Genomic DNA, 22,370 nt, shown 5'->3' with positions numbered 1-22,370 from the left:
TTCCATTCACTTCTTTATTTATATCAAAATAACTTGTTAATAAATCACAAGAAAACATCAAATTTACTATTACCTATGGCTTCTAGATTCACAAGTTTAGGACTTTGGAAGAAAGATTTGAACTTTCAATTCTCTCAACATGCAGCACCTTGTTAATTTTGAATGCTACACACTGAAGGAAGTGAAAGTGGAATTGGATAAATCCTCTTCATTTAATTTTGTACATTCACTATTTAAAAGTAAAAGAATGGGTATGAGGTCATAACACAGGAAGTCAATTAGACTGCAACAAAGAATAGTCATAAACAAGGAATGACTTATGAAGATATGTGCTACTTTCACTCCATTGTCTCTTCTTGCTTGGAATTAAGTCAATACAAGGGGGCAATATTCACAGCTATTTTTGACACTACATTTCCAACTGTAACAGTAGACAGAAGATTCATATCCATGCTACTTTTCAACCTTTTTTCTCAAAGATCCATAAAATTATATGGTAATCTAAGTATTAAGCTGAGGAGATAATAACTGACATTTCAGATCTAATAATGCATAGTTATAAATCAGATAATTTTATATCTCTGCAGATATATTAATCTAAAAATCCATTTGAAGCAGTGGGATTTTAATAATGATATTCACATCAAATTGTTCTCCTAGGCGAATATCTTGCTAAAGCTAGTTTAAATCCTGTTTTTTTTCTTTTTCAGTACAGGGAGAAAGAACTAAGAGAAAAATTGTGAGAAAGAAGAAAAATGTAGACCACATAATATCACTGCTTTATTTGTAAAATTTCAACAAGTTATGTCTGTGTCTGATAGGTCACGTTCAGAGGGCCATGTACATGAAGCTGAATTAACTTCCATTTACAGGCTAAAAGGAAAAATATTGGATTGGACCATTCTCATCAATTCCAATAATTGCAGGAATTTGACATTTTGCACACATAACCAGTTCTACAATTTTGACTGAATTCATAATTCTGTTTAGTCAAAAAGCTTGATGATTTAGTTAAACTTATGTTTCTCAATTTAATGAAAAATAATGGTCACTTCAGTTTTTTTAATTGGTCAAAGCAATTTCCATAAGTATACAAATTCTTCAAAACAAATATTAATTATATGGAGAAACAAATATTAATTATATGGAGAAAATGAGGCAAAGAAGAGATAATAGTAAGAAAAGTTCAGGAAGCCAAGTTCTTGCCATAGTGTCTTAAATATAAGCTAGAGGTGGATTATGAATTGAGCCCTAACCTTTTAGTAGACAGTGCAAGCAGGGAGACGTGGCCAGCCACCCACATGAGTGTCTTTAAGATAGACATTAAATGATTGCTCAATGAATACCAAATATTTCTAGTACTAGGACCAAATAGAAATTTTTCTTAAAGGAGTAATTCATTGAATCAATGTTCCTTAAAACATTCTCCAAGTATACACCACTGGTATATTAACATATAACATCAGCTAGAATATATTTGATTAAAAAGATATAAATACAGCATTCCATAGAAAATTATAGCCCCATTTACTTAAGCATATAGATATAAAAATGCTAAGGTATGAATAAACCAACTTGACTAGTATATAAAATAATATCAATGACAGTAACAGCTATAATGACAGTGTCAATTTTATGTACAACAGTATGTATTTTATATATGTGTGTGTGTGTGTGTGTGTGTGTGTATAAATTCACAACAATCTCTAGGGAAACCTAGGATTTCTAAATGAAACAAAAAGATATTTTTGGTTGAAAACTAGGGACTATCCAGCACATCCTCTGGGCTTATCTGATTCTATAGAGTCTCTGTGTCTTTCATTGTCTTTGAGCTATTTCACAACTCTGAAAATTATAGAAAACTGATTTTATGCAAATAATTCTTGAGTATAGAAATGCAAATATTTGTGTGTTGTGGAATACAATTTATTATTGCCCTGTGGATAGACCAAGTTGGCATATCTTTGTAAATTTATTTCAATATTGCTTATTGCCTATATGTGTGATACTTTTAATTCTCCTTTGAATCAGTTGTGACACCTTGCTGAGTCCCTCATTAATTAAATTATTGATGCCTGTTCATTTCATATTTGTATGAAAGTCAGGATTTTATATTTTTCTCAAAAAAGTTATTTATACACACACACACACAATGAGGTAGGCACTCTTTTATATCCATTTTACAAAGGGAAAAGCTAAAATGTAGAGATATAAAGTAGCTTCTCTGAGGCTACTCATATAGAAGCGATATGGCCAAAATTGAAACACGAGAATAATTAGGTTTGTCCCAACATTAGGGTATCTGTTACTGTAATAGACTACAGGAACAGGGGTGCTTGGGTGGCACAGTCAGTTAAGCCTCTGACTCTTGGTTTTGGCTCTCAGGGTCATGAGATTGAGACTTTTAGAAGAGGTATTAGAAATTGGGGAAAAGAACAAAATTTTTGTGTGTGGTGTAAGGAAATGGTCCAGTTTCATTCTTCTGCATTTCCTTACACCACACACAAAAATAGACTCAAAATGGTTGAAAGATCTAAATGTGAGACAGGAGTCCATCAAAATCCTAAAGGAGAACACAAGCAGCAACCTCTTCGACCTCAGCCGCAGCAACTTCTTCCTAGAAACATCACCAAAGGCAAGGGAAGCAAGGGCAAAAATGAACTATTGGGACTTCATCAAGATCAAAAGCTTCTGCACAGCAAAAGAAACAGTCAACAATACCAAAAGACAACTGACAGAATGGGAGAAGATATTTGCAAATGACATATCAGATAAAGGGCTAGTATCCAAAATCTATAAAGAACTTCTTAAACTCAACACCCAAAGAACAAATGATCCAATCAAGAAATGGGCAGAAGACATGAGCAGACATTTTTCCAAAGAAGACATCCAAACGGCCAACAGACACATGAAAAAGTGTTCAGCATCGCTCGGCATCAGGGAAATCCAAATCAAAACCTCAATGAGATATCACCTCACACCAGTCAGAATGGCTAAAATTAACAAGTCAGGAAACGACAGATGTTGGCAAGGATGCGGAGAAAGGGGAACCCTCCTACACTGTTGGTGGGAATGCAAGCTGGTGCAGCCACTCTGCAAAACAGTATGGAGGTTCCTCAAAAAGTTGAAAATAGAGCTACCATACAATCCAGCAATTGCAGTACTGGATATTTACCCCAAAGATACAAATGTAGTGATCCAAAGGGGTACATGCACCCCAATGTTTATAGCAGCAATGTCCACAATAGCCAAACTGTGGAAAGAGCCCAGATGTCCATCGACAGATGAATGGATAAAGAAGATGTGGTATATATATACACACACACACAATGGAATATTATGCAGCCATCAAAAGGAATGAAATCTTGCCATTTGCAACAACGTGGATGGAACTGGAGGGTATTATGCTGAGCGAAATAAGTCAATCAGAGAAAGACATGTATCATATGACCTCACTGATATGAGGAATTCTTAATCTCAGGAAACAAACTGAGGGTTGCTGGAGTGGGGGGTGGGGTGGGAGGGATGGGGTGGCTGGGTGATAGACATTGGGGAGGGTATGTGCTATGGTGAGTGCTGTGAATTGTGCAAGACTGTTGAATCACAGATCTGTACCTCTGAAACAAATAATACAATATATGTTAAAAAAAATAAAAGAAGAAGAAGATAGCAGGAGAGGAAGAATGAAGGGGGGGAAATCGGAGGGGGAGATGAACCATGAGAGACGATGGACTCTGAAAAACAAACTGAGGGTTCTAGAGGGAAGGGGGGTGGAAGGATGGGTTAGCCTGGTGGTGGGTATTAAAGAGGGCACGTTCTGAATGGAGCACTGGGTGTTATACACAAACAATGAATCATGGAACACTACATCAAAAACTAATGATGTAATGTATGGTGATTAACATAACAATAAAATTTTAAAAAAAAGTTTTAACAGAGTCTTGAGACAATTGACTTCCCATTTGGAAAAAAAAATAGCATAAGATTCCTTCACTGAATCACATATAAAACAAACATCAAATGGATTAAAGACTCAAGAAGAAAAACTCTAGGGGCGCCTGGGTGGCTCAGTTGGTTAAGCGACTGCCTTCGGCTCAGGTCATGATCCTGGAGTCCCGGGATCGAGTCCCGCATCGGGCTCCCTGCTCAGCAGGGAGTCTGCTTCTCCCTCTGACCCTCCCCCCTCTCATGCTCTCTGTATCTCATTCTCTCTCTCAAATAAATAAATAAAAAAAAAAAAAGAAGAAAAACTCTAAAACACAGAAATTATAAGAGGCTGACTTTAAGACCTCATGGTAATAAAAGATCTCAAATCAGACTTAAAAGGCAAAAATCATATAAAATAAGAGACATTTTTGTATAAAAATCAAACACTTCTTTATAGCAAAGGGCTATAAGGTAAAAATCAAAAGATAAGTAAAAAACTAGATAGAAATATTTGAAGCATAAAGTAAATAAGGGATCCATTTTTGGAAAAAATATAAAAAGAATTTCCACACAATGTGGAAAGCAAACAAAATAGAACACAATAGAAATTAGCTATAGGCTATGAATAGGCAAGTCACAGAAGAGAAATGTAATGGTCACTCAACATATGAAGATATTCGATCCATAAGTAGTCGGAAAAATGTAAAACAAAACAATAATGAAATACCATTTTATCTCCACAGATTAAGAAAAAAAAAGGGAAGAAGTTTGACAATGCCAAATGTTGATAAGGATATATGTTGATGAGGAACTCTGAGACTGCTAGCAGTATCATAAATTATTACAGTCACTTTGGAGAGTGGTTTGTCAATATTTAATATATTTTATATGTATATTCATCAATCCTAAAAATAGCTTAGGAAATATTTAGTACAATTATTATCCAACACTTACAGCAGTCATTAAAATAAGCCTTACAGTTGTATGCCAATAGAATAAATATATTATCTTGAACATTACTTGAAGCATCCTTAAAAATCATATATTTGCAAAATATCTACTTAAGGTGACTTGTTTAATTTGCCAGTGGATTTCTCAGCTACCATTCAATTACATGATTGGAGGCTTCCATTTAAAGTGGTAACCCTTGGGGCACCTGGGTGGCTCAGTCAGTTAAGCAGCTGCCTTTGGCTCAGGTCATGATCCTGGGGTCCTGGGATCGAGCCCCACGTCTGGCTCCCTGCTCAGTGGAGAGCCTGCTTCTCCCTCTCCCTGCCACTCTGCCTACTTGTGCTCTCTCTCTCTCTGTCAAATAAATAAATAAAATCTTTAAAAAAATAAAGTGGTAACCCTAGTTTTAGAACAGTTGACACGTAGCACTTCATTTTGGCAGAAATTAACAAGATCATTTGGCTATTAAAGCAATTTAATTTGTCAAGTTAATGTAAGACAATCAATCAGCCAGCTTAGACAATAATGGGTCAAGACCCTTCACAGAATGAGAACTGACCCATGGTGGTATCTTGAAAGGAGACTTAACATCAATCCCAAGGAAAGAAATGTGGAAAATCAAGGGAATTGTCCTCATGTCCTGGAGCCTGAAGATTCATAGAATCCTGCTCTCCCATGGGAAACAAACAGAACACTGAAAAAAACCTTGCCTCAGTCTTGTCATGTTTCCCAAAAACTAAATCTATGTTCTGGAAGTACAAAGAACATCCTTCTCCTTAGGCTCTGCTATCCAGTGCAGGAAGAGAGTATAATAAGTCCTGGAAAAATGGGGCTCTGCCAACAGGAGTACAGCTTTTGCCTATTTTGAGTATGCCTTTAACCATGGTCTATCGGCAGTGAGCACAGAGAAGTACCCTGAGACCCTGCCTGGATGGTTGGAGATCTTTAGTGACATGGAAGTAAGTATACTGGAGACAGGTCAGTGCCAGCAACTTGACTGTTTTCCTTACCCAGCCCTTCCCCTGGAGCTCCAATTCTATCCGATTCTTTAGCAAAATCAGTCCTGGCAGAAGAGGGTGGGAGAGAGCAAAGAAGGCACTTCTCTGAGGAAGACTTGCCTTTTTTTTTTTAAATCTTTGTGTTTCTGGCTGCACTTAGAATTGAATAATGAGTAATATATTTTGGGAGATCACAACTCTTAAAACACAGTTTTAAAAACTAAGATTACAGAAGTAAAAAGTAACCTTAATATTAGAAAACACACACATCCCCTCATATCAAGTCTAGACGGTCTAAGCTGCCAGGAAGTAATACCTTCACAGAAGTCAAATTATGCTACCTATACAAGGATAATTAGTCCCTGTTGGAGGGTTGACTTGTGTGCTTCCTGTGTTGCTAGGCAGAGCCTAGCAGGGAGATATTCTGAGGAAGAGGAGAAGAGCTCAGCTATGGCTTCCAGTACCAGGCAGCTTATGGTAGCAGCTAAAGGTCAAAGAGAAAGCCCCCTAACTCTTCTGTTGTTGGACTGGACTTTTTCAAACCAATACCTTCTAACTATATATGCTTCTTAAAAATCAGCAGAAAGAGCAATCAAGCATAAGGAAACAAGGAAAACTATAAGAAACAGAATGTAAATGTTGTGGGAGGCGAGGAGATGTGAATTAAAAAGTAATTAAAACTAAAATAAATAAAAGTAGTAAAAACAAAAAATATATATGGTATAATTTAAAGAATTAAAGGACCAGAAAATAAATCTATTGCAAAATTGAGATGAAAAAATTAAATATAAAATTAGATGGGTTTAAAAACCAGTGATAGGAATTTAAAAATAAAAAAAATATGAATATAGCATAAAAAATAAGATGGAGTAAAGCCATATTTAAATGACAAAAAAAAAAGTGAGAAGAGTGACCCATGAGGAAAGGGGGAGAAATTAAAATTTCTAGAAACAACCAAAGAGTGGGAATTTGTAAGAGGCCTCAGAGCTGTCCAGCTTTACTTCTTGATATTCTACAATGCCCCATCACGGGATACTCATGGGCAGAACCCAGAGACACTGATTTGCCGGCTATACCTACTCAGCCATCACTTCCTTAAGGAGCAAGCTGATAAAGTCACTCTCTGTACAGGTAAAAACATGAGTTTATATCACAGAGCTATCGGTACAGTTTCTGAATTACAAAAGCAACTGCCAGTGTAGGCTGATAAAACATCTTCATTTGGTGCTGCCTGGTCAATTGTTTTCTATTCCCAGCAATTGTTGGGAATAGCAGCTTCTACTACTCTTCCACGATAACGTGGTCAACCCTGTAATGGGTTCACATGATTCACATAAATGGATGCCAGTGAGAACTCTTTCATTAAAAACTTTACTCAGTTGCTGAGGAATATTCCAGCACAAAGAGCCTCTATAAATGGCTGAGGGGGAATTATATAGTGCCCATTCATTGAACTTGATAGAATAGTGGAAGAAAATTAAACTTTGGCTATATAAAATGTATAGACTCGAAGTTTACCAGAATTAAGACAGGAATTTGCTAATCATCTGGAGCTGGAAACAGAGCTCCTGTTAGAAAGTAAAAGTCAGTGGTTTTCCCCATCACTCTGTACATCTTGGCTGAATGCCCAAAAGTGTAAAACAATAGGTGATCTAAGAATTTGAGGTGAGATAGGGAACAAACTCTGATCCAATCATAGATAGGCTTATAATAATTTTTTTTTGATGAGAGTCTGCTGGAGTTTTTTCCTTACCAGGACCATTAAATGAATTGAAGCTGATCAAGGTCTCAACTTAAAACCAGAATCACTGGGTCACCAATTTTACTTTCTTTTCGAAAGTAATTGGTAGAAATGGATTCTTCCTCCCACAGTATTTTCTAATTTACTCTTCTGAAGAAGAGCACAGAACAGATGTAGGAACTGGAAGTGCTTTTCCTTATTGCATAATGAAATTCTAGTGTGCTGACCTCTTGACCGTGATATATAAGTCTAATGATTTTAAAATTACTTTTGCCTGCTGAGTTGTACATTCTAGCCTGGGACTAACTAATTATCATTTTAAACTGAACAGATTATGTAAATGAGTGTGCTTGATAGTTTTTTCTTTTCTTTGTGTATACTATGAGAGGCAGGAATGGTTTCTCAAATAAAATGAATTAAACATCTGTGCTTAGGATCATCTCAGTGCTAAAATGCTTGTTTTCTCATAAAGCTGGTTTTATATCTAAACAAGCAAATGCTTCAGAGGAAGATTGATTTGAAGGACAGCGGGAAGCTCCCATTCTCCACAAAACTAGCTCCTGTTTTTGTTTTTGCTTTTCTCCCATATTTTTCCTTTTGGGTTAAGAATTGCCCTCATTGATTTTTTTTTTAAATATAAATCCACTAATAGTTCTCGAAGTTTATCTTACGCTCTCTTGTTTTTAAAATTTTTTTAATTTAAATTCAATTTAATTAACATATAGTTATTATTAGTTTCAGAGGTAGTATTCAGTGATTCATCAATTGCATATAATACCCAGTGCTCATTCCAAGTGACGAGAGGACAAGGGTATATACGCTCAGTTTGAGGGTGGAGGTGCAGTTTGTTTGAGGTCCTAAAGGAGGGCCTCCAAAGAGCAGAAACTGACAGGGTCAAAGGATGTTCCCTCTTGGGAAAAAGATTAAAGGAAGAAGAAAGTTAAGTTTACATCTGTGAATGTTAAGGCATCTTACATTTGATCCAATTCCTGCAGGTCTGGAACACAGATAGACAAAATACAAACTAAACTGGGAAAGGGATGTCCAAGGGTAGTTCACTGCTGTTTCTCCTCCATCCCTCGTGTCAAGTAGGAATACTGGTTGGGAAAATCGTCTGAATGATCAACCCTGCTTCTACTCTTTGCTGCCTCTTCCCTTCCCCACAAAGCTGAGATTCTGCAGTGATCTCCCAGCTTCTAGAACACTAATTTGGATGACCAGACTTGAAACCCACCTGATCTTTTGACCCGACAAGGGCTTGGGCAAACCCAAGCCACAGCAGATCATGTCACTTGTTTTCATAGCTGAGTTTCTTTTCCTAGGTCAGGTGCAGACTCAGAGGAGAAAGCTTGGGGACAGGCTACCACCAGAGGAGAAGTTTTATAGGAAATTATGGAAATGGGTTGGAAATGAGGAATCAGGGAGGAGGTTGGTGAGGAGGCAGCAAGTGGTACAGTGTGTGCCACGAGATTTGGCCCTTAATCATTCAGTGTTTGGTCCAGGTAAGAATGAACCCAACCATCAGGCTTACATCTTGAGATTGAAACAGCAGCGAATAGTCCAGTATTTTAAATAAATATGCAATCAAGCATTTTCCAAATAATGCAAATGCCAAGTGGAAAGCATGGGTGCAATAAATATATAGTCACTTCTCCACCCACTTACAAAGTCGTAAGAACAGGTATTCTCCTTCTCAGTACATACCTAAAAATTAAGCTAAAAGAGGTTGATGCCACAGTGAATTCATTGCATCTTTCAGAATGCTTTTGACATGCTTGACATAAATTAGTCCCATAACAGACATGATTGCTAAACTATCTAAGCACAAAACAAAATTCATTAAATTTTGCTGAATGAACTGGTCAAGCAGGAGTCCTCGAACTGTCCTCACTCTACAGTTTAAATAAGGAGACAAATGATTCTACTTGAGGTCCACATGCAGTTATAACTCATGACTCTCCCAGTTAAGATCCCTCACTTTATTTCTAACCAGAGTAAAATTTCAGATCAAATGATTCTGGAAATCCATGTTCTACTTTGGCCATACTCAATGCACTTGCAAAGACATTATTTCTCCTAAGCTTACATTAGTCCACTCTATTCATTAGACATTCTCTTTTAAAAACTTCCACTTCTATTTGTTGATTCAAAGGTTTCTACCCAAGATTCAATAGATATGACAGGTCACGTACAAACATGTGCAGAGAAACACACATGAAATTAGAATTGTACCTTAGAATGGCAACCTTTGAAAAGAAGGTTTTCAATATGAAGGAAATAATGTTTGCAGATATTGAAACCAACTTTAGATAACATGGGGACCAGACACTTTCAAAATGACTCAAAATTAATGAAGAGTCTTAAATGAATGGGTACCACATTGCTCTGGCCAGAATATTTTATTTGCTCAAAATGGAATTACTTACATAAAATTAATAAATTTGTATTCATCTAAATATGAAATTGTTTCATCATCAACAATAATGCATTTGTTTTTATGAAAGTATCCAAATCATTTCACTTTTTAGGGATTCATTTTTCTACTTTGTAAAATGATGGCGGAGAACTAGCTAATCATTAAGTTCTCTTCCTGGGTATAATATGCTTATTTCTCACCTAAGAACTTATTTCTTACATACTTCCTATGAGTTGTGGATAGAAAAGAAATTAGGACAGTAATAATCCATAAAGGTATATGGTACACAAGCTTTAACCAGACCAAAAATAAATAAACCTTCATTTCATATTTAATCTTTTTTTTTTTTCAAGAATGTGTCTATACTTCCTTGATTTTCAGCTCCCTGCAAGGTTAATGCCTCCCTGAAAGCAATGATTTACACAGCCACCCTTTTAGATTTAGACTCATCAGTGTCTGATAGAGGCTCCAGGAGATGACTCAGAGTGGGATGGGTGGGGACTGGGGGCACAGCAGAAGTCTCCTGCTCTATCTTGGGAGCCTGGGCCTGTGGAATAGTTGGAGACCAGGAGGCAGCATGACAGTCCTGGGTGCTGGACACCAGAAAGTCATAAGACAAAAAAAGAGTGATGAGAAAGGGGAGTAGGCAAACCTCACTTTAGAGTTTTACCTCAAAATGGTACTGAGGAGAGACTTCTGGGGATAACAACTCAACTTTCCCCCATGCCAGGTTAATAATCACAAAGGAAAATTAAGCCCATAGAAATGATATGGGGGCACCCGGGTGGCTCAGTTGGTTAAGTGCCTAACTCTTGATTTTGGCTCAGGTCAGGATCTCGGGGTGGTGAAATGGAGATCTGCGGCAAGCTCCTAGCTGAGCATGGAACCTGCTTGGCATTCTCTCTTTCCCTCTCTCTCTGCCCCTCCCCCTTCCCCATGTTCTCCCGCTCTCTCTCACTCTTAAAAAAAAAAGAAATGGTATGAACAATAATAGAGAACAAAAATGCCACCAGGCTGTTTAGCTTTTGTTAGGAATAGCTATGTCCTGTTAATGTTCACTTTCCTTTGAGATTTCCAAATTATTCTGAGAGGATAGATCATCCTCTATGCCATCCTTCAAAAGGGACAGAGTTAGAAGTTGAGTACCTCACAGTTTTGTTTTTTTTTTTAATGTTTTGTCATTTGTGTAAGGATTTAATCATGCCTTTCCCTAATATCTAGAACCTCAAGAATGCTGTTCTTGATGGTATGGACTGTGGCTGTGTGTAGTTCAGGCCTGGAGCAAGAGAAAAATCTCAGACCCACTAATGCAGTGTTTTTCAAACTTTCTGTGGATAAGGCTCACTTTTTTATTTTCTTTTTCCAGGTAGATACACAGTCCTACTATGCTGGGCTCCTGTGTAGCTCAAGCTATATGTAAATAACCATGTGAATTCAATCACATTGGAAATGGCCTATACCTTCTTCAACGAGACAGTTCAACTCATTATGCCCTTGAATACCATGGCAATGTTAAAATGCTCTAAAATTTTTGAAATACTTTCCAGTTTTGTGTTATTTCATCTTATACTATTAATACACAGTTCATGGGCTGGCATATGTTCAGAGGAATACTTCAAGCAGAAATGCTGTTCAAAGCTGTTAGTTGATTTGATTAAGAATTTGAAAAACCTTCTCCAATAACAAGATTCTCTACATGAGGGGAGCACAACTACATGAAAGGAGGATGAATAAAGAAAATACTAGAATTTAGAACAAATCATGTCTTTTTCTAGTCCTGGTTTGAGCCATTAAATAAAACTAGAGCAAAACTATTTATTAAATTACATTTTTAAAAATGTTCCTTTAATTGAAATTAGGGATTTTAAGAACCCGCATACTTGAGGTTTGTGTCTACATGGTACCAAGGATATTAGGTAAATGTAGATAAGCAACAGTGAAATATTGCACAGAAAAATAAGTAAAGCATGTTACCAAGTATAATTCAGGAAGGAAAACACTTGAGCGAATTTTTTTAGTGGGGGGAAAGGGGCGGGAGGAGGGAGGGTGGGTTATGGAAGAAGTGAGTACAGATGTCAGGGCAATATAAAAACTTCACCAATTTAAGGATGACAAATTTCTTCTCTGAAGTATTGGAAATCCTAGGTGGCACACGCAATCTGATCCCTGATTATATATTCCTCTGTACTGCTCATTGTTTTATATGTTTTAGAGACTTTTATCCAAGCAGATTAAAAGCTCATCAAAGGCCAGTTTCATGTCATGCTGTCCTTTATCTTTGACTCCATAGAACTGATGTTGCTTTCTGCTGTACAGGGCAGAGTAAGGTTCCAGGGAATAGCTCTTTCCACTTTTTTCAGCCCTTTTAGAAATATTCTTCTAAAAGTTTCCTCTGCAATAGCATTTTTTAATTAGAAAATATGATGGACTGGAGCCCTGTTGGTTTTTTTAAAAAAAAATAACTTCTAGAAGTCCTTCTTCATCTTCTAATTATTATTATTAATCATCATTGGTACATGCTGATACCAAAACTCAATGTTATGTTTTATAATATTACCTTTAATCTTCCACAGCAACTGGGTATTATGCCCAAATTCATAGATGAGAACACTGAAATTCAGAGAGGTCACATGACTTGTCCCTGTTCACATAGCTACTAAGTGGCAGTGTTATTATGAAGTATTAAAACAGCTCTGTCTGGATCCAAAACTACTACTTCTTCATAGTGCTTGTTTTTTCCTATAGAGCACGTTATCTTTTTTAAATTCCCAGTATCTTTTTGTCTGAAGGCTTCAGAATTTGAAAACCGGAAGTTTCAACTTTTAGATACCCTAAAGCCCATGGGTTCTGAATAAGCACTAGATAGCTTGCTTCAGCTGTTATTTACAACCAAAAAGAACAAGCATCAGAAACAGCCACATATGTTATTGAAACTGGCATCCACAACTTTCCCTCACTTGAGAGGGAGCTTGCCAGAGTTAGTGCACACCTCAGCTTGCAGAGCAAATTCCGGCAACAACCGCCCAAGCCCAGATGGGTCTCAGCAGTATGCATCACAACACCCAGCCCAGAATGACAGGGTGATGCGAACATGACAGAAACCAGCCCAGCTAGTAAACACGTTAAAAATCCTCCTTCATCCCAAACAATCCATTGTGCACTGGAAAATGAGAAGAGCAAAATCCCAATAAACCAATAACAAAAATCAAGAAAGGGCCAAGCTCCATGTCTGACTTTAGCTGACCCCCATTAGAGGGCCATTCCTTCAGAATCAATACCCCTAATGCATAACTATAGACACAACCAATCAATGGAAAGTGATAAAGGAAGCAGAATCAATAAACATTAGAGGGGCTAGAAAGAGTGAAGAAAGAAAAAAAAAGTACAGTACTGTACATTGTTGAAATGAGAGGTATGGGGATTGCTTGAGAACCACCTGTTTTCTCACTAGTCTAAACTATTTCCCTCCACCTAAAAAAAACTTATGTTTTGGCCTCAGTTGACTTTGTGAGCAGATGGTTAATAGCAGTGTGACTTGAGGACTTCATTGATCTAAAAAGTCTCCTCAAGAAAATTCCATGGTCTGGAATTACACCATGAGAGACTCACTCTCTCACATTAAAGTGTTCTGTTCTCATTGGCCTTCTTATAAAATGCAAGCGCTCCTGGAAGATTAATATGCCATGTCATTACCATTGAAATATTAGTTATACAGCATCAACTACTTAGCAAGAACTTAATATTAGTGTTGCCAGATAGAATTCACAACACCACGCAATATTCAGGGCTAAGAAACTGAATATATGGACAAGAGCCCGATTTTTTCATATATACATATTTTTATATATAATATTATTTATATATATTCATAGCACTCTGACCCATAGCATTCAGCAACAAAGAAACCAACCTCTTTTCTACAGTAACCAGCCCAAGAAGCCAGACTGCTATAAATCAGACTTATAGAAAGTTGGACTGCTCTCTCCAGTGACAATCCAGGAAGCCAACCACACTTTCTTATCCACTGGCCCAAAATGGCCAGAGCTTGATTAATAACTATTAAGCTTCTGTCATTTTTGTCCCTGCTTAGAATTTAGGACCACCCAAAAGAAGCAAACCATATACCCCTAACCAATTACACAGGATGCCCATTTCCAGTTAGCATACATGCTGCCATTTTATTTTTAACGGACAGCCTCCCTCCATCAGGTTACACCTGAAACCTTCCAGTATTTTTTTTTTTTGCTTGTTTTTTGCTTTTTTTTGGCCTTTTTTTTTTTTTTAATATAAAGCTTTCTCACTCATTTGCCTGCGTTTGAATCTCTGCCAAAATGCAAGTGACAGTGGCTGATTCCCTTGCTATGAATAAATAGACTTTGCTTGTTCTCATGCATTGGTCTTCATTTATTTTCACAGAAACTACTTACACTTAAAAAAAATATTGTTTATCTGAAATTCAAGATTAACTGGGCATTATGGTTTTTTTTAAAGATTTTATTTATTTATTTGAGTGAGTGAGTGAGAGAGAGAGAGAACATGAGCAGAGGGAGGGGCAGAGGGAGAAGGAGAAGCAGGCTCCCCGCACTGAGCAGGGAGCCTGATGTGGGTCGCAGGACCCTGGGATCATGACCTGAGCCAAAGGCAGATGCTTAACTGACTGAGCCACCAAGGCACCCCTGGGTTTTGTTTTGTTTTTTGTATCTGCTAAATCTGGCAACCCTACTTACTATATACCAAGAACTCCTGTGAGAATTTGACATATATTGCTTTTAACTCACAATATTCTGAAGTAGATATTGTCACTCCCAAATGGGGCAATGGTGGTTTAGTGACAGGTAGCAATATGCCCCAGTGCTAGAATGAGGGAGTAAGAACTACATCTGTCAGCACAGCCCATGCCCTTTACTACTCAACACTCGAAGTCTGACATTTCCACCATAAAATTTGCACAGAATTCCTACTTAGGAGCACCTGGATGTTGATCTATGAGCCAGAGAGGAGGCAGAAATTGGGACATAAAGATCCTAAGTAGAAGAAACACCGTTGATGTGCTAGATCAGGGAGAGGAAGGAAATGAGAATAAATGAATGATGTGAATGGCATGTTTCTGTAAATGCTCTGATGAAAATCCCATTTAAAAAATTCCAAATAACAAGCATAATAATTATGATAGACATATCAGAGAAACTCACACATCTTTTCCTTTCTCTCTATGCCTTGCTCATCATAAAGTTGGAGGGGAAAAAAACAGCCTTCAGTTAGCATTCTAGCAGCTTCTCATTCATACAGCCTAAACTAAATACACCATCAGTTTCCTTGAAGGAAAGTGTGCAGTTTTTAAATTATGAAATGATAAAATGTTGTTTTCTAATTTACCTTCTCTAAAGAGCTATATGATAAATTTAGGGGAAATGTGGTTTCTACCAAAAAAATATTTCTTGCTCCTGATAGTTTGCTTCTTTCGTGTAATAATAAAAGTATATAACCCATAATTTTTCCTCTTTATATCCTGGCAACCCAAAATTAGAGTTTAATTTAGGACTAATCTAAATTCTAATCTAAACAGTGCATTTCAGATTGTACACCCTATGCTTCCTTTAAGATCTTACCTTCTCTATATATTTTGATATCTACCATTCAATAATTTTATTATAAAACACCAATGGACTCAGTATATTAATTTAGATTGTGTCAGTTATTTCCCTTTCCATTTACAGATTTTAATTTTCTCTTTTAAAATTATAAAATATGTAAATACTTCCATGATTATATAAGAGAGAAACCTCTTTATTTTTATTAGGTCAGCCTAAGATTCTCAAGCTTTTAAGGTAGTTGATTCTTGCCATGAGGGCACACTGAGTCTCCATTTTCACTCAGCCTTCCAGAGCTTTGTCAGATAGCTCATGCCACCTAAGTCTTGTATATCTTGCATCCTGTATTCATATAATGGATGCTTTTATTTCTTTTTTAATTTTTTTATTATGTTATGTTAATCGCCATACATTACATCATTAGTTTTTGATGTAGTGTTCCATGATTCATTGTTTGCGTATAACACCCAGTGCTCCATTCAGTACGTGCCCTCTTTAATACCCATCACCAGGCTAACCCCTCCCCTCTAGAACCCTCAGTTTGTTTCTCAGAGTCATAATGAATGCTTTTAAACAAAGTCAGAGCTTCACATTTATTCCTACTAATTTTCACTTCTGCTGTGCTTCCCCATTGTTTCAGGTAGCTTCCAATCAATTGAGGAAGTGAAAAAGCATTTATTTGCTATGGGATGATATGCAACTAATTTGTCTATTAATGACATTTTCCTCCCAGGCAAAGTATTCCTTCAGGATCTTTGCCAGATTCACCTTCTGCTGTGATGCACGTCTGACTGTCATTTGTTAATTCTATTTGTGTTCATTGATCCATTAATATATATCACACCCACAACTTAACTTAGTTTCCATCTGGTGGAAAGGGTACAGGGATGTTATCAAATTATCTAGGAAATAAAATCACCTTGGGTCTCTTATCATCGATGTCTGTCATCCTCTAACAAAAGTGTATAAATTACCTAGTCAGAAAGAGGCTGAAATTGAAGATGCAAATATAAATTACTGATGTAAAATATTTGATTTCCCTCAAACCATCATTTTATTGAAAATAACTCTGTATAAAAATTAATTTATGTATATCTATATTATAGGAGGTGGAGTGACTAGAAGTCTTATAAATATGCTCCTCAGATGTTTATCAAACATATAGGCAGAGCTGGACCTTTAAGAGAAAACTCATTTACTTCACCTTCCTACCTCAAGCTGAGATAAAATTTCAATCCCTCACTTTAAGAAGAAATGTATTACAGCTTGATAAAGAAGATACTCAGTCCTAATAGTTTCCGCTATAGCAAAACTAACTTTCCACCAAATCACTTAGTAGCTTAATCAATAAAGAAGTCAATGCACATGTAGTTATCATATGGTGAATATCCAGTGTTGGCCTTAAGCTAGGATAGATGTAAGGAAGTATAAACATGTGAAACTATTTTTAATGATATATACCAATAACAGATGTATGTCAAATAAGGTACAATTTGAAAATACAAATTACAATACTGAGTAGGATCCACATTCTCTTTAACCTAACAAAGTTTCCAAAGGACATATATTAGGAGGGGATGCTTTCTCTCCAGATGTTAAATTTTCACTTAATACGTTTGGGGTACTTAGTGTTAATATTTATGTCATTCATTCATTATATTGGGTATTTGTGAAATTGTTTTTTTGAATACTCACCATGTTTTCTCCTAACCTAGGTTAACAACATCAAATTCTCCATATGGTAATTATCTTTTTAACATTTATATGGTTTAAATGAGGCTGACTCAAGCTCCCAACCCAGATGTGAGTACACAACCCAGGCCTAAATCAATTAGTGAATTGTATCCCCTCTCACAACAGTGATGATGGGCATAGGAACACATTTTTCAGGTCAATGAGAATCAGGTATAAGACTTTTATTCAAGCTGTTAGGGAAGAGAAAATCTCTTCCCTGCTTATATAGTCCTTGAGATGTACTATTGGCAACCATCGTGCAAGCATGAAGAATGACTATTTAGGAATGATGTCATCTAAAAGAAAATGTGCTCAAGAAATGAAGATGACCAGGTCCTGGTGACTTCAGCCCCTTAGAATTATAATCTGTTAGAGTGGAAAGAAAACTTGGAGATAATCTCTTCTAATATCATTCTAAGGTATAGAAAACTGAGGCCCAAGAAAGTTCAGTGAATATCAGGTCTCCATCAATCTCTAAGACAGTGATATTTTTAATATCATGTCTTTGTTGGAATCAGTTAAATTCACCATATTTACCTAGCAACTACTGTACAGTAGATATCATTTTAAGCATTAGGGATATAATGGGAATAATGTTAAGTATCTTGTCATCAAATAGCTATTGCCTTCTTGTCAAGGCAGTAAACAGGCAATCACAGAGTATAATGAGTGCCATAGTAGGGGTAAGCACAGTGGTATAGGAGCTCCAAAGAGAGACACCATCCTTAGGATAGGAGAGAATGAGAAGGGGACAACATGTTCAACTAAAACCACCATCCATGAAGACTTCTTATATTAATGATTAGTGCCTAAAACCCGTGAACTTTAAAATCTGCCATCTCTGGCTTTCAGAAATCTTTAGCTGCTTATAGGTCTCTTCTGTGAACTTCTCCTGTGTCCCCACTAATAAGATACCAAAAGGAAGCAATGAAATATTAATCTCAGGATAATAATTTTGAGATTATCAGATAAAGTTTTATGAAACTCTTTGATGCTCTAAGATCCCTTCAAGGGCATGACTACATGTCTGAAAACTTGGTGCATAGAATTCAGACAGAGTCACAAAGGAAAAGAACTAAAGTAGGAATACACACACACACACACACACACACACACACACGCCCCTTTAGAGATCCAGATTTAAAGCACAACTCTGTTCATTTATCATTATATTGGCCTCAGTGACATTGGAATAAAGCAAGCAAGCTCAGGGGTTTCCCAATTTAGAAAGTCATTGTGACCTATTTCTATAGAACTTTGGCAGGTATACAACTGAGACTGGATATCAGAAAATTGTTGAGATTTGTAGCAATGACCACAGAGACAGTGATGAAACAGGGTCTCTCAGCTTAAGAGAGGGCTCAGAACACAGATTAAGTTTTCCAAAGGAAGTGATGTAACAGACAGCATCTGAAAGACAATTTGAGTTACTCTGGTTAAGAAAAGGGATAAAAATATTCTTAGAAGAGGATATATGTTACTTGCAGCAGAGATAGGACTAGAATGATTTAAGAACTATTAAAAATACAGAATCTAATTGATAACTAAAACAGTGTCATACATGTTAAAAGCCATTTGAAAATATGTGATTATTAATTGTATAGAAGGATGGTGAAGTTATTAAGGGTAATATTAAGGTTTCTGTATAGGGCATCTTAATGCACATTGCTGCCATTAATTGCCACAAAAACCTAAGAATGTTTGCAGGAAGATTAGGAGTTCAATTTTGAATGCCTTGAATTTGAGAAACCTATAGGATATAAAAATTGAGAAGTTGGATATATAGGATTGTATATCCTATATATAATCAGTAAAAAATTTTGATAATAAAGATTTAATATCATTAGCATATTGAAGACCAGTAGAACTGTGAGAATGGAAGAGATTGCTGAGATGTTTATTTAGAGAAAAAGAGTTGAAGATAGAACTCCATGGGGCAGTAAAAATTAAAGGCTAAAAGGAAAAGGGATTAGAGCCTAGGCAATAGTTAACCTTTTCAATAGTGTGAAAAGTTCAAATAAGATACTAAATGAAGACAGTCCATCAAATTAGACAACAAATAAGTTATTGGTAAGCTTGACTAGGGTAATCCCAATATGGTATTTGGAAAAGAGGGATGAATGCATTGAGAATGAAGAAGAATGAAACAGGTAGTCACCATGGTCTCTTTGATAATTAGCAGTGGCTAAGTCAACATCCTTCGACAATCTTTCACAAAGATTCCCCAATCTCTTGTCTATGTGATGACTATCAGATGTAGCCTGCATTATTTTGTTTGCTGTATAACAAATTACCACACATTTAATGGCTTAAAAAAACACCTTTTCATTATCTCACAGTTCTGTAAGTCAAATATTTGGGATGACTCACCAAGGTTCTCTCCTTAAGATCTCACAAGGCCAAAATAAAGATGTCAAGTGAGCTAGACTCTCATGTAGATGATCAGGGGAAAGAGACCATTTTTAACTCATTCAGCTTATTGGTAGAATTCAGTTCTTTGTAGATTACAGATCGGAGGGCCTTGTTTCCTTAGTGGTTGTCAGCCTAGAGGTGTTCTCTGCCCATATTCCTTCTCTTATGGCCATCTCTATCCTAAAAGCATCAAGGCCGACAATGTCTTTGACTTCCCTTCGTTCTGCCACCAGCTGGGAAAAACTCTGCTAATCATTTATGTGATTAGATTGAGCCCACCTGGAGAATCTTCCTTTCTTCAAATAATGTGTCATAATCACAGAAGTGAGATCTCATCATATTCATGCACAAGTGGAGGGGATTATATAAAACCAAGGGTCATTTAGGGTCATCCTATCTAATACAATTCCCTCTTTTTCTCAGGAGAATAGAAATTTTACTAGAATTGTCACATTTTTTGTATATAGTCTAAACAATTATAATAACTATAAAGTCTTTGTATTTTATATATATATGTATATATATATAAGAGCACATCTAAAGTACAAATTGAGCATAAACTTATACTATGAATAATAGGAATAAAAAACACTCTGAATTACTATAAAAAATCACTCAAAGTGTTTATTTTTATTCCTGTTATTCATAGTATAAAATATAGAGGGATATTTTTATATTAGGTATTAATAAATATATGAATCAAGGCCTGAACCATACCAAAATAAAAAGTTTCTGCCCAGCAAAGAAACCCATCAACAGAACAAAAAGGCAACCTATTAAATGGGAGAAGGTATATCTAATAAGGGGTTAATATGCAAAGTATATAAAGAACTCCTACAATACCAAAAATAATCTGATTTAAATGAGAAAAGGACCTGAATAGACATTTTTCCAAAGATGACATTCAGATGGCCAACAGACACATGAAAAATGCTCAACATCACTAATCATCAGGAAAATGCAAATTAAAACCACAGTGAAGTATCACCTCACACCACTCAGAATGACAAATATCAAAAAGGCAAGAAATAACAAGTGTTGGTGCAGATGTGGAAAAAAGGAAACCCTTGCATACTGTTAGTGAGAATGTAAATTGGTACAACCACTGTGGAAAACAGTATGGAGATTCCTCAAAAAATTAAAAATAGAAATACCATGTGATAGAGTAATTCCACTACCAGGTATTTACCTAAAGAAAATAAAAACATTAATTCAAAAAGATATATGCACCTCTATGTATATTGCAACATTATTTACAATAGCCAAGATATGGAAGCAACCCGAGTGTCTATTGAAAGAGGAATGAAGATGTGATCCCTCCGTCTCTCTCTCTCTCCATTTCTCTCTCTCTCTCTCTCTCACACACACACACACACACGAATATTACTTGGCCATAAAAAAGAGTGAATCTTCCCATTTGGGAAAATATGAATGGACTTACAAGGCATTATGCTAAGTGAAATAAGATAAAGACAAATACCATATGATTTCACTTATATGTGGAGTCTAAAAAAATAAAACAAATGAATAAAAACAACAGAAAAACAGAAAAAGACTTATAAATGCAGAGCACAAATTGGTAGTTGCCAGAGGGGAGGTTGGTGGAGAGATAGGTGAAATAGGTGAAGGGGATTAAGAGGGGGGAAAATCCAGATATAAAATAAATAATCATGGAGATAAAAAGCGCAGCATAGAGAATATAGTCAAAATATTGTAATAACAATGTATGGTAACAGATGGTGACTACACTTATCATGGTGAATACCTACTAATGTATAGAATTTTCAAATCACTGTGCTATGTGCTATCCTGAAACTAATATAACATTGTATGTCAACTATACTTGAATAAAAACAAAAGCAAACTAATGCATCAAAGAAGAAATCATTATGGAAGTAAGTAAATACTTTGAAATAAATTATGAAGAAAACATTATGTTTCAAACTTGGGGAATATAGCTAGAGCTGTGTTTTGAGGGAAATTCAAAGCTTTTTCTTTTTATGCATATATGAAAAATAAAGTCTAAATATTAGAAAGGTAAATATCAATCTTAAGAATTAATCAAAATAATAAGAAATTAAACTCAAAGACATAGTAGACAATAAGAAGAAAATAACAAGCATAGGAGCATAAATTAATCTAATAAAAAAAAAAAAGGCTGAAAAAAACCCCTGAAAAAAACTAATAAAGTTGAAATAACTTCTGGACATACTCAACAAAGAGAAAATGAAAAGTAAGCAAAATCAGGGGGAAGAAAGGTGGCATATATACCTCCTATATTAGACACTGAAAAAATGACAAGATAACTCTGATAATTTATTTTAAATTGACAAATTCCCAGAAAAATACTTAAAACTGACAAAGAAAAAAATCAGAATAGTCTTACAATGATTAAAGATGTGTCCATAACTAAGAAACTACCAAAAGAAATGGTAAATTTCACCATGAATTTTATCACATATTTAGGGAAAAAATGATCTTATATAAATTCTTCTAGCTTGGTATGGTGTCGGCTTTGATAATAAAGTTACAACGGTGGAAAATCAAAGACCAATCTTACAAACACAGATGCCAAAATCCTAAGCTAAATATTAGCAAAC

The 22,370-nt window shown here is 35.9% G+C and overlaps 1 protein-coding gene across 3 annotated transcripts in view; it reads right to left on the bottom strand.

Moving 5' to 3' along the window:
* Positions 1-22,370, bottom strand: part of RIT2 (Ras like without CAAX 2) — a 476,255-nt gene that overhangs the window by 93,159 nt on the left and 360,726 nt on the right. The window lies entirely within an intron of this gene.

Source organism: Phoca vitulina, unplaced genomic scaffold (assembly GCF_004348235.1).
Source record: "Phoca vitulina isolate PV1807 unplaced genomic scaffold, GSC_HSeal_1.0 scaffold24, whole genome shotgun sequence".
NCBI classification, from domain to species: Eukaryota; Metazoa; Chordata; class Mammalia; order Carnivora; family Phocidae; genus Phoca; species Phoca vitulina.
This window is presented reverse-complemented; position numbering and strand designations above follow the sequence as displayed.